The 10,789-nt window shown below is 46.0% G+C and overlaps 1 protein-coding gene across 10 annotated transcripts in view; it reads left to right on the forward strand.

Moving 5' to 3' along the window:
- Cdrt4 (CMT1A duplicated region transcript 4) overlaps positions 1-10,789 on the forward strand; it is a 40,208-nt gene that overhangs the window by 18,491 nt on the left and 10,928 nt on the right. The window contains exon 2 of one of the 10 annotated variants that reach the window (XR_004113491.1): positions 466-635. The exons of the other annotated variants lie outside the window; for them this stretch is intronic. The gene's annotated coding sequence lies outside the window, so the exon portion shown is untranslated. The remainder of the gene's footprint in view (positions 1-465; positions 636-10,789) is intronic. 10 annotated transcript variants of the gene reach the window in all.

The following is a 10,789-nucleotide window of genomic DNA, read 5'->3' on the forward strand; positions in this document are numbered from 1 at the left end:
ACACACACACACACACACACACACGCGCACACGCGCGCACACACACACACACACGCTCGCACACATGGGCAGGAGACTGGCTCCTTCGCTGCCACAGAGCCTCCTTTCTTCTCCAGGAAAAGCGACTCTTTCACAGCCCTTGGAAGCGAAGGAAATGGAAAGTCCCACTGCATCCTGAGCCCCTCTCCCCTCATGGTGGTTCTTTGCTTCTCAAGGTCAGAGGCAGAATTTGCCTTTGCTCGCAGACTATGCAGAGGGTCCCCTAGTTCGAGCTGCGCACCCCACTGTGTGTGTGGAGAGCCGGCGTGCAGGTCACTGATGAGGTTTAGCAGGGGCTTTTCTGAGAAGCTGCTGAGCTCAGACCCTGCTGGCTCCACATTCCTGCATGATGAGGGAGGGATTCCAGTGTTTACTTTGAACAATGTTTTCCTGTGTCTGAATCCACTACGTGTTAAATTCTTCCAGATTTCTGGCTCCACACTGCAGCTCCAGCAGGACAGAAACAGGTTTACGGTCGTTGGCAGAGGCGCGAACGCAGGGTCGGTTTGGACACCTTCTAGAATTTGGACACATCTAGAATTTCCACTCCGTGGACAGAAAAGCCGCAGCGTCCCTGCAGGCGCAATGCCAGGGAGGTGTGTGGTCTGCACAGCTGCAGCTCGCTCTGCTCTGCTCTGTTAGCGCCCTTTGCATTTCCCACCCTAGAGAGCAAAAGTCAGCTTGCCTTCTCTGAGTGGCATCCGGGAATGAGAACAAGAAAGTTTTGAAGGGCTGGCCGTATTTTCTCGGGTAGGGTAAATTGTCCAGAAGGAATGGTGGGATATTAAAGACTTACAGTACTTCAGTTCTTGGGCCTGCTCCTGTGTATGCAGGGGCAGAGATAGAGATAGAAGGCAGATAGATATAGGCAGATAGATATAGATATAGATAGAAGGCAGATAGAGATAGGGGCAGAGTTAGAGATAGAAGAGAGACAGGTGCAGGGGAGTCCAGCCCTTCCCGCTGATATCCAGGAGACACATAGAGGCAAAGTGACCTGGGATTGAAAGCTGGCCTAAGGGTGGGTCCCCACCACAGCATATTAAGACTGTTGGGGGTAGGGGTGGGATGAGACAAGGCCTTCTATGCAGTAAAAGCTTCTTTATTCTTGTATCTGAGATGATGAGAAATTCAGGGGAAATTCTCATGGGATCCATGAGGATATGGGTTCTGTGGAATCAGGTGGCAGGCAGATCTTTTAAACCCTCTGTTCTAGAACCTATGCTCTCAGATGCTGGAAACCTACCCCTGAATCCCCTTCATAATTATAGGTGGGTGCATATGTGAATATGTATGCTCACATACAGGCAGCAAAGGCAGATGGGCTCTGGCCCTGAAGGTTTAGGGAGAGCCCAGATAGTGTCTATGTAGCTGTATGGAGAAAATAGTCCTGTGGTAAGATCTATTGTTTTGATCCTGACACTTTGACAACTTCCCTTTTAATACCATGCCCATTTTGTTTGATTTTCAGAAGGAAAAATGACAAAATATCTACTTTTTATATACATCTAGTACTGTGTGAGGCAAACACCCTGACTACTCAGAGCTCCCCATCTTACACTTGGCTCCATCCATACTCCAACCTAGTCCCTCTGGCAGCATCCGTGCCTCTACCATGTCCACATGGCCTTGTCAAAACCAACCTTGCTAGAATCACACCTTTGTTTCTGGAGCATTTGGTTCTTTACATACTGTATTAGGTCTTCATCTCATTGCTGACACAAATCCCCCACGCTACCCCAAGCAGCATAAGAAAGGGGTTTCTTTTGGCCCAAGGTTTGAGGGCACAGCCCATCGAAGCAGGGAGGCATGGCATGAGAGCAAGGTGGCTGGTGACATTTTGTTCCCATTCAAAAATAGTGTCCAGTTGGCTGATTTACCCTTCCTCCTTTTTGTCCAGTGGTGGAAGACGGTGTCACTAATGAATATTCAGGGTGAGTCTTTGTCCCTCAGTTAAATCTCTCTGCAAATGTGAGGGATCTCTTATGAATGTGCACAGGGGTGTGACTCCTAGGTCATCCAGTCAACTGACCATCACATGTACATAAGTTCTTTTGGTGGGAAATTCTATCATCTCTTAGAGATGGGGGTGGATGAAGGAGGAACGATCCAATCAGTGCTTTCCCAGTGCTGCCAGAGTAGGAAGCTGTAGGAACCCCCTCCCTGTCTGGCATGTATGGCATTTTTTCTTAGACCATTGGGTAAAAGGCCTTTATTGGTTATTTCTTGAAGTTATTATAAATTTAGTTACTCAGTACTGTGATCTCACTGTCCGTGGGTGGGAAATTTGAAGGTACCTTCACCATCTGCCTTCATCTCCAGATCTCTCCATGAAACAAGAGTCATGGGTCTGGCTGAGGGCAGTACATGGGAATCCACCTCCACATGATTCACCTGGTTATTCTCATTGGAAAGCTTAAGTTCCTCATAGGCTATTGGACTAGGTGCCTCCGTTCCTTCTTGCTGGGGGTGTGGACTGAAATCTCCCAGGACAACTTGAGCGCATGGGACAACTCAACATGGTAGTTTCTGTCTCTGATTATGCACAGATACCATGTGCAGGGAATTGATAAAGCCAGAAGCCAGGGAGAGAACTCAGTGGTTAAGGCGCTTGCCTAGCAAGTCTGAGGACCAGAATTTGGATCCATACAACCCATGTGAATGACTAATGGGTTAAAAAGGCCCACCTGGAATTCCAGTCTAGGAAAGCAAAGACAGGGATCTTCAGACCAAGCTGGCTGCTGAGGCTAGCCACATCAGTGAGAGCTGGGTTTGATTGAGAGACCCTGCCCCGATGAATAAGATGGGAGAGCCATTAAGGATGATTCATGACACCAACCTCAGGTCTTTACATGTATGTGTACCCCTACCCCCAAAGCATGCCGCTCACACTCGCCTGAAAATGGAAAAGGGGGGAAAAAGATAGAAGCCAAAGATTTTTATGGCTTACTCTCAGACGTGACAGCCTTTCACTTTGACTATATTTTGTTTGCTAGAAGTAAATGTCCCCAGACATAGCTCATGCTTAAGGATAATGTATAAAGATGTGAACTGTATAGGCTAGGGATGGTGGTGCTTGCCTTCAAGCCCAGCATTTCGGGGGCAGAGGGAGGCGGATCTCTGAGAGTTTGGGGTCAGCCTGGTCTACATAGTGAGACTTGGTCTCAAACACAGCCACAAGCAATGAGCACGCAGAAGTGAACAGTAGGAGGTGAGATCATTGGGGTACCATCTTGCAGTTTGACACAGGTCTATGGGCCAATTCTCTGTTTAGTCTATTTAGCCCCATGTCCTTCTTCAGGGCTCTGGCCTCCTATGCCATTGAATTTTTATTCAGTGTGTGTGTGTGTGTGTGTGTGTGTGTGTGTGTGTGTGTGTGTGTGTATATGTGTGTGTTCTGCTATCCAGCACTTCTAAGCTACATGTTATGAGAGGCACAGGAATGAGCTTTCTTCTTGTCATTACTGTTCCTGGAAGGTGGCTTCCTTCACTGGTGTAGCATCCAAAAAAATGTAAATATTTCTGAATTTCCAATCTAGTTACACTTAACTTCCACTCCAGGGAAATGAGATGATGCCAAGACTACCTACATCAGCCTTTGGTCTTTGTCCTCTCTGAAAAACATAATATGCCCTGTGTGCTCTGGAGTTCAATCTTGTCCTCACCTTGGACATCACTATTAGTAGCTTTCTTGTTTATTATGAAACCAAAGTACAGTTATACATTAAAGAATATAGTTTGTACCAGTAGCTCAGGGTTTTGGTTTTCAAGAAAGCAGGAACCTAACTTAATGTGATTTAGCTATTAAATCTTAAGGACAATCCACAAGTCCTCTCACTGCCTCTGTGTTAAAGGTGAGAACCCCACAGCTGATGAATTTCAAGTGTCTTGTTTCTGTTTCAAGCCCTGTTCCTGGTTTTTCTTGAATTCACGCTGTTGATTTTGTGCTACACTTTATTCACAATGAATTGTTCTGTGTGCGATATTATCACAATAGGAACATTGGTGAATTCTGGTCATCCTCTGGGCCATCAGGGAGAAGGCTGGGCTCTCAAAGGTCAGGCATTTGCCAGGGAGAGGACACCCACATGACACTGCGAAGGGCTTGTTCCTGGATACTAGAAGCATTTGATGCATCCCTCCACCATGCCAAGGAGACACATTAAAATCTTTGTTGTTTAGTTGGGTTTCTGACCCAACAAAAAATTCTTTTGTCAGAACTCCCAGATTTCCTGGCATGGTACCCACACATATTTCCTATGTGGCTAGCAGTTCTGATCTGCTGGGTACCAATTGTGTATATTCATGCCTAGAGAGATTCCTGTAAAACTACTGGTTACAGATCACTCCCCAGTTGGAAACAACTTCATCCCTGGGCTTTTGGAAATGCTCTTTTAGTTTTTTATTGAAGGTCATGGTTTTCTGTTCTCCCAGGACTATCCACCTCAGATACATTATATCTTTTCCACTTCCTGTTCCTCATTCTGTACTTTTCCCGGGGTTTTACAAGATCTGGGAGGAGTAGGGATCATAAAAGGGTTGGATAGGATCTTACTACAGATAAAGATGGACACTTGGGTTTGGGTTTTTCTTTGAAGTTTGGTGGGATGTAGATCCAAACAGCCATTGATGCTACATTGGGCAAGTGTAGGGATGAAACGGAGGTCTGCAGAAATAATCAATGGAGATTGAGTCATGTGGGAAGAAATTCGGTCTGCATGCTGTCATGAAAGCTAAGGGGGAAAATATTTCTAGAATATAACAATGCTCAGCTCTACCAAAGGCCATTCCATTTTGAGAGTTCAGAGTACAGAGACCTGGGGCATAAGTGGAAAGCCATTCTTTGATAGCAATAGGGCTGTGGAGCATATGGTGGTGAGTTGGTACCAACTATAGAGGGAAGTGAGAGCATTCTTGGATCATGGATTCTTGGATCGTCCTGAAATCAAAAAGGACAGTCGCTGAGGGTCAGAAGGGGAAGCAGGTGACAGGAATTTAAAACCATTTCTTGGAAAATAAGCAAGTGAATGAGTAAAGGGGAGCTCGTGGGGTGGGCTAGCAATGGGGTATGTGTCTGAGGCAGAGGCAGTGATAAAGGGAAGCCCTGGGCAGCTAGACCTGCTCCACAAGTTCTAGTTCCTTTGCCTGTGAGAAGGGGATGAAATTGACTTTTGTTAGAACTAGTTAGCATAAGATGCTTAGAGTGTGCTTGATATATGGTAGACAACATAGAAATGCTGGCTATCAACATTTCATTTGAGACCTGGCATGCAGTCTGATCCATCTCCTAGCCGGTCTAGTGGCTGAGATGGAGGCACTTGGAAGGACCAGCTTTTGCTTAACTGGTGCTGGGCACTTGTCCTGCAAACCTGATAGACAGAGGGGCAAGGTGGTATTAGTTCCTTTCTTAGCCAGATAAAAGCAACATAGCGGGTTTGCTTGGCTAAGGCTTGTGCTATTTAAGGCTTATTGTAAATAATCAAGTTGTGTGCCTTTCTTTTATCTGAGCACTGGATGATCAAAGGCAGGGTAGAACCCCGGGTTGGGATTAAATTTTTCTACAACAGGAAGTGAGCGCACCATGGAGAGGTCTAGATAGATAGATGGACAAATTGTTGGAAGTGAGTAGTTCCAGGGACGTTGAGGCTAGATGTTTGCATGGAGCTCTGAGATGAAGACCTACTGATAATGATAGCATAATGCTCTAGACCAGTGGTTCTCAACCTCCCTAATGCTGCCACCTCTTCATGCAGTTCCTCATGTTGTGACCCCCCAACCATAGAAGTATACTGTTGCTACCTCATGTAATCTTGCTCCTGTTATGTATTGTATGGTGAAGATCTGTGTTTCCCGATGGTCCTAGGTGACTCGTGTCAATTTGCCTATAGGCCAGTCTTATGACAGCATTGTTTCAGTTGAAATTTCCTAAATGACTAGTTTGTGTCAGGTTCACATAAAAAGTAATCAATATGGAGACACTTTTCTGGGGTGTGGTATTGAAGACTTCCAACACTGGGAGTCTTGCCCTTTCTATTTTAGGCAGTATATAATGAATTTTAAATAGGAGTGTAACATAATCAGATCTTGCTCATTTTCTTTGCCTGCTCATGCCTGGTTAGTGTTTGGCACTCGGCGAGCATCTACACATCTTTGTAGAAATGAATGGATTTTATAAATGTTTCTAGTTGTAGCTTTCAAATGGAGAATGAACCAGAAAGAGGATAAAGTAGGAAAACATGTTTGGGGAGCAGACCCTGGAACTGGGGTACAGTAGGGAAGGAGTTAGTTTCCGTTTGGGTGAGCAGAAAGCATGGCCATGGGCTTAACAGAACCTGGCATGGAGGCAGAGGTCGTGTTTTCAGACGTACAGAGTGACAACAGACACGAGCCTGGGTTCCGGACAGGTTTGATGAGATGCGACAGCACAGGGAGGAGCTTGTTCAATGACCAGTAGGAGATTGGAATCTACTCCCAGAAAAGAGATGGCTGGAGGAACGTTTTTTGGTAATTTCCAAGTATCAGTGCTACTGAAGACGTGAAGTGATAAGGCCACCAATGAACCCCTTCCCTTTCCTCTCTCTTGGCCTTTGGAAACTGTCCATGTGAGTCAGGCTTTCAAATACCACAGCTAGTGGAATTCTATGGTGTCGTTTGACACTGGCTTATTTTGCTAACTGTAACTCGAGTAACAATTTCTCAGAGCCTCAGGAGCCTCGGGAAGGGCCTCTGTGAGGTGTACTTTGTGTGACAGTGCTGCCATGGCCCCTGCTCCTCTGGGGATGTCTGGTGCTGGTGGCTTCTTCACTTAGCAGCTCATGACCCCTGTGGTCTTGGTTTACTTTCCATGGCTTTTTGGCCTGGTTGGCAGCACCTGACATCCTAACAAGTGAGACTTCCATTGGCTGGTGTACTTTGTGCCTAGCGTTTCAGAGATGGCTCATGGGCTCCACGATGCTCCTGTGGCTTGAGCTGATGGGTCCTGTTGCTCTGTTCATGTCATGCCACAAAGCATCCCCCTTTCCATTTACCTCGTGAGAGCATCACTTCACCCTGTCATCTCCCTACACGAGCTGACTCTTGGGGTGCTTTTATTTGTTGGTATCAGGGATTGAATGTAGGTCTCTGTGCACGCTTGTCAGAACACATAACCTCCATCAAGTTTTTACTTTTCATATACCTTTTTTATTTAGAGCCAGTCTTACTTCATTATTAGGCTGGTCTTGAAGTTGTAGCCCCCCTGCCTTAACTTCCTGAGTCGCTGGGATTATGGGAAACTGACCCTTCTTTAGCCCTCTGTGACAGGAATGATGACTGGGGGCTTTTGTCACACAGTTCTTCAGCTTGAAGATCTTTCCTGGAGGTCTCTGCCTTGCTTGGATGAAAGTCACAGAATCCATTGTGTCTCCTGTTCTTATTCTTGTGGACTGTACTACAATGAGGGGGAGGCCTGGAGCTGGTAATTCGGAGCCCTAGAGTCTACCAGGCAAGCATCTCACCTAGTTTTTTGTCCATGAATATAAGGGAGGAGGATGACAGAGCTCAGCTCACAGCAGAGGGGAAGTGGCTTTGGGCATGTAGAAATCTCTGCAGAAGAGAAAGGTTGAACAGGCAGTGTTTGCTGTGTAGAGCCTCATGAAAATCAGAAAGCTGTTTGAGTCCTGCAATTTGAAAGATGCTGCGCATCACTTATAGTGGCTAAAATGAGAAACACCTTAAAAATCCTCAAATGGAGACATCATTAATAATAATTTGTTCCTTGGATGGATTGCTGAGTAGCCTCTGAAATACTTATGAGGAATACTTAACCATATGAACAGATACAAATAATGGCAGAGCAAAAGTGATAGGGTCTGAGTGGTAAGGATGGCACTGGGACTGAGAGATTTAAAAATGTAGCACCCAAACTTAATGTTGTATATAATGTCTATTATAAGAACACATACCAATGCTTATGACAAAATGCATACTTAAACTTGGGAAACATAAACAAAGAGTTGGCCGATCCTCCCCCGTGGTGCATGTCTCTAATTGCTTTTCTAAGGGGCTGGTAATTTACGTCCTGTTCACAGCTTTCTAGTGACCATGGTAGCAGGCCGCAGATGGAGAGCAGTAAGGAGCTGCACTTAGAAGGCAGAGTTTACACAGAGCTTTGAACCCACGCACTTTCCTCCATTCTCCAGTTTGCACTGTGCTGAGGTCCTGCTCAGAGCCTGCTTTCCCTGCCAAGTGCCGCTATGTCTTTTGGTTTAATTTTTATCCTGCAAGTTGTGTTAGAGTGACAGTTATTGCTGGGTATGAAGGGCCTTTGCGACAATAGGCAAACCCTTCAATTTTAAAAATGACAGTTTGGATTGTGGCTCATCTCTAGGCCATTCACCCCCTAGACAACTGGGAAGATGGTTCAATCATAATTTGCAGTCACCTGTGACCTGAGAGTTGAGAGTTTAGTGATAGTCCTTTGTCACATTCTGGCATCAACCGGGACCCACCTGTCAGCAAGGACAGACTAGTATAATCTAATCGGAGTGAGTGATTACCTTAAATTCTTTGCTTCTAGAAGGGTGGGTCTCAAGTGTCAGTCACTTACTTTTTCCAAAGTCTGGGTTCCTGGCCTCCATTCCGAAGCTCTGAGCATTTGAGAGGAGGTTGCCTGGACCTCCTCTGATTGAGATCAGCCCTGGGAAATGCTGGCTGTTTCCCCATGTGTTCTCTGGGTTCACAATACCCACATTGTTCCAGCGGGAACAGGACTTCCTCTTTCTGATTGATTGGTCATTGTGTGGCCATGCGTTTTCACGGCTAGGGAGCCAGCTGTCAGGCAGTAAGGGGGTCTCTGGGCACAGATTGCCTAAATATTTTCATGTTTGTTTCCTGGGTATGGGATGTTAGGGTTGTTCCTCTATGATGTTTCCTATTTGACTAGTTGATTAATGTACGAGTCTACCCAAAATGCCCATGCAGAAAAAAGGTAGAAAGGCTCCTTTGTGCCTGTTTGATTTGTTCTGGAAAGTTGATTTTTAAGTTGGAACTTGATTTATCAATGATACAGCCCATGTGTGCTTTATGTCTAACAGGTCTTCATATTACATCATCAAGGGAAACATCATGTAAGATGGAGTATTTCTTGAATAAAGACAATATTCATGTTCTCGATTGTTCCAGAGAGCTGTGCAATGCTCAGAACTTCTTCTGGTAGGGAATTTGTGAAGTGTTGCTTCGACCAGTTTAGCATAATAATCTTGGTGCAGAAAGTAGGCCATTTGGAGGCAGCGATGGTCTGTGTAAGGGAGCAATGTGTCCTGAGACACCAGGGCTGTCATTTAGACCAAGAGCTATCCATCTGTCCCTGTCCTTTAGGATGCAGCAGAATCGGCTTTCCTTCCTGATTCTTGATTCCATTTCAGCCTTCCCCATCCAAGGTGGTCTGCTTCCTCACAGGGCTATGCAAGTAGCTTGCACCAAGGTGGTCTTCATCTGTTCAGTATCTGGTGCAGACTGGCTGCTGGTGTGATTTGTCTAGACCTATGTACATGGCTTTCTTGGCTTTTCTTTCTGACGATTTGGATGGCATATACTAGTCGTGTTTGATCTCTTGTAAGTATGGGAAACCTGCTTTGCAGATCCTGTACACTGAGAAGGGCAGACATCAGAGCAGGAGGTAAATGTGGTAAATGCTCTGAGTTCTGAGTAAATACTGGGCTCTGAGCCAATGTGTAGGACATTGGTCAGAAGAGTTTTGGAAGTGCCTTGTAAACTCAGTGATGAAATCATGCTGTATGTTCGTTTACAAATACTGACTGTTTCCACGCTTGGAGAACAAAGCACCTGAAAGCTATGGCATTAATAGTTAGAGAACACGTGTACCATGTAGCCATATCAGCTGGAAGCATGGCTCCTCCCATGCACAATAGGTGGAAACCAGTCATGGCAGGCTGGTGTTAGAAAACGGGCAGCCCTGATTAGACTCTGAGAGGTGACACCCCATTTGGAGTAGTGATTGTTGGCGTTCCCTAAAGAGGCCTGTTCTGTGTCAGAACCTACCAGTATTAAAGTGGCCCACCATTTGGAAGTTGATTCACAAGAGAGTGCAGTAAAGGACTTACATCTCTCTTGAGAGGCAGTGGTGGGGAAGAGAAGGTGGCTCGCACACTGTCGTACAGGGAGAGGGACAGATAGTGCTCTTCTTTCCTGAAAGATCAACTTGTCCCTCCCCATTCTGTCTCCACAGTTCTAGGGTAGCCAGTGCTGCTCAGCATATCTAGTGACACTCCTGTAGACCCTGTCTCCAGAGGCCATTGGTGTTGGTAGGTGATGTTCATGAGACAGGGACAGGTGGTAAAGCAGAGAGAATGGAGATAAAGCAGAGAGTGGCGTGGTGTGCACTCAATATTTCCTCCAGGTGTGAACTGCAGGGACTCTGGGAAGGCCCTTGTTCTGTTCAGGGGGGAATGACGGGCTCCTGGAAGGTCACTCTGGCTGAAGTTCAGCTCCGGTATGCATGCACTTTATCGATTTGATTCCCACCCTGGTACTTCAGAGATCAGTGTTTCCAAGACACTTCTCCTCTTAATGGCAGATTCCTCCTCTGCAGAAACTAGATTGGGGAGTGGCCAGACAGTGGAAAAGGATCCAGGGCAGGGAAGGAGGTGGACAGGAAGATAAAATGCAGAGAGTAGAAGTGAGCCCAGCCAGACTAGTGTGCAGACAACAGCAGAAGAGAGAGAGAGAGAGAGAGAGAGAGAGAGAGAGA

This window comes from Mastomys coucha, unplaced genomic scaffold (assembly GCF_008632895.1).
Source record: "Mastomys coucha isolate ucsf_1 unplaced genomic scaffold, UCSF_Mcou_1 pScaffold5, whole genome shotgun sequence".
Classification (NCBI taxonomy): Eukaryota; Metazoa; Chordata; class Mammalia; order Rodentia; family Muridae; genus Mastomys; species Mastomys coucha.